Raw genomic sequence first — 2459 nt, 5'->3', positions numbered from 1 at the left:
TGTGTGTGTGTGTGTGTGTGTGTGTGTGTGTGTGTGTGTGTAGCTGGCTCTCAGTATGTGGTCTTGTACAGGATGAGCGTGAAAGGAAACAGAGACTCTGAACTCTCAACAGAGATTCTCAATCTCCCAGCGTTTCTGACCTTCTCCAACGCCACTCAGGTATCCACATCCACTCCTGTGTGTATCTGTCTGTCTGTTACTCGCTGTGCATGCTGGGATGTGTGTGTGTGTGTGATGTTTTGGACCTTGATGATCCTGTCATTGTTGTTTTGTTTATGGAAAATAATATGCTGAATCTGATCAATTGTATTTCAGAATCACAGTGATCCAGTGATCGCCAATTTCACTGTGAGGATAAACACCACTGAACAGGTAAACAAACACACACACACACAAACACACTGAAATTCACACACTCTCTCTCTCTCACACATACACATGCAGGCACACACACTCCCATGTAACCAGCTGCTGTTGCTGGTGTGTGTTTGTGATCTGAGTGTGTGTGTGTGTGTGGGGCAGGCTGGTGTGGATCGCTCTCTTCTCCTCGTGGGATTCATGGTCTCGTTTCTCCTGACGCTCCTGTTGGCGTCGTTGAACTTCCTGCGGCGCAGACGACTGCTCAGCTGCACTCCACACACGGTCAGTTCATTCCAGTCTCAGCGCTGAGTGTGTGATCGGCCCGTCAGCGCATGCATGGATGCAGTGTAGCGGTGAATGACTCGTTGTTTCTTCATTTCTAGAGAAGCAGCATGAATGAAGAGTGTGACATCACTGCGTCAGCCAATGAGGAGGCAGCGTTTGAGGATAAGTTTGTGGATATCGTGATGTTGGAGGAGCCACAAAACATGATTCAAGTGCTTGACAGGTGAGTGTGAGTGTGTGTGTGTTAGGGCTGTCAAAATGGCTGAAAAACTAAATTCGAATTTTGTACTTAAATATTATCAAAATTCAAATTATATTCGAATTTAAAATGCATAATTTCAGTTAGGGTGAAGAAAAGCTTTTGGCTGCTCTCCTGAGGCCACAAGAGGGCGCATCATTCAAAGCATAAGATAACATGACTATCTGCGGAAAAAAGTGCATAATGTTTAAAATAATGTTTATAAACCAATTATAATTAAGTTGCTTAAACAACTGTAAACAAAACAGCATCATGTGTGTATGCATAGTTTAATACAAAGGGCCGAAAGCCAATCACACAGAGTACATTTTTCATTTAAAAACATGAGATGCAGTGGGATGGGGAAAAAACAGCCATAAAGTCTCGATATATGTTTTTTTCAAAGTTAAACTTGCATTAATTTTACATGGCTTTCTAAACATGCGGCTCTTTTGTGCGAGACGCGAGTGCAATGCTGATAGATGTCCCTCTAGAAAATGCATGAAATATGAGTTCTGTGTGAACGGCTTGGTTTCGGTTTTGATGTAAGCAAGATCTTCTCCGCATTGATGTTCTCTTTTTCCGCTGTATTTGTAATGAACAACACAGCATCGCCGCATCTAGTGGCTTCAACTGGATAGACTAACAAACAGATTATAATGCAACGACACTTACATCGTCATCTCGTGCGCTGCTGATAAAGCTGCCTCCTTAACGAACACCTAAAAGTCGAATGGAACGTTTTTGCATTCGAATGTGGATTTTTATTTTAAATCTGAAAAAAGTCCCCTGATTCAGATGGTCCTGAAGCTGCAAAAACAAACTAACATGACTAACAACATCCAGCATCAGGACTCTGAAATATTCATCCACAAAATTCGGCCCAACCAAATTATAAAAGCACAAAAAGACAATTATCTAACTTATTGGACTGAAACAACAGAAAAACAAAGTAAATTTGAATGTTATTTGGCCCTAAATAGAGATTACGCAACTGCAGATTATCTGAGTACAGTGCAAGACTGTAAATTAAGAAGACAAATGACGAGGTACAGACTGAGCAATCATACTCTGACTATAGAGACGGGCAGATATCCACAGCACTGGCTGCCCAGAGAGAGCCGCATCTGCCCTTACTGTACTCACAGAGCAACACTTCCTCACCAGCTGCACTAACTATCAACTCGTTAGAAAGACATTTTATCCAAAATATGAAATACTTTACCCTGACTTCATACATTGATGCCTGTCACAAAAAGAGGGAGGAGTCAACAAATCAGTGATGCGCCAACACACACACACACACTCACTCACTCTCTCACTCTCACACACACACACACACACCACACACTATACACACACACTCACTCACTCACTCACTCTCTCACACACACACACACCACACACTATACACACACACTCACTCACTCACTCACTCTCTCACTCTCACACACACCACACACTATACACACACACTCACTCACTCACCACACACACACACTCACACACTCACTCACTCACTCACTCTCTCACTCACTCACACACTCACTCACTCACACACTCACTCACTCACACA

At 42.8% G+C, this 2459-nt stretch overlaps 1 protein-coding gene across 1 annotated transcript in view; it reads left to right on the top strand.

Annotated features, from left to right (window-relative positions):
* Positions 1 to 2459, top strand: part of LOC107704529 (limbin) — a 15557-nt gene that overhangs the window by 874 nt on the left and 12224 nt on the right. The window contains exons 2-5 of the mRNA XM_016507469.1: positions 44 to 159; positions 316 to 372; positions 523 to 642; positions 744 to 868. The gene's annotated coding sequence lies outside the window, so the exon portion shown is untranslated. The remainder of the gene's footprint in view (positions 1 to 43; positions 160 to 315; positions 373 to 522; positions 643 to 743; positions 869 to 2459) is intronic.

The sequence above is a fragment of the Sinocyclocheilus anshuiensis genome, unplaced genomic scaffold, assembly GCF_001515605.1.
Source record: "Sinocyclocheilus anshuiensis isolate Anshui unplaced genomic scaffold, SAMN03320099.WGS_v1.1 scaffold2026, whole genome shotgun sequence".
NCBI lineage: Eukaryota > Metazoa > Chordata > Actinopteri > Cypriniformes > Cyprinidae > Sinocyclocheilus > Sinocyclocheilus anshuiensis.
The sequence above is the reverse complement of the archived record's forward strand: the minus strand, read 5'-3'. Positions and strand labels throughout refer to the sequence as shown.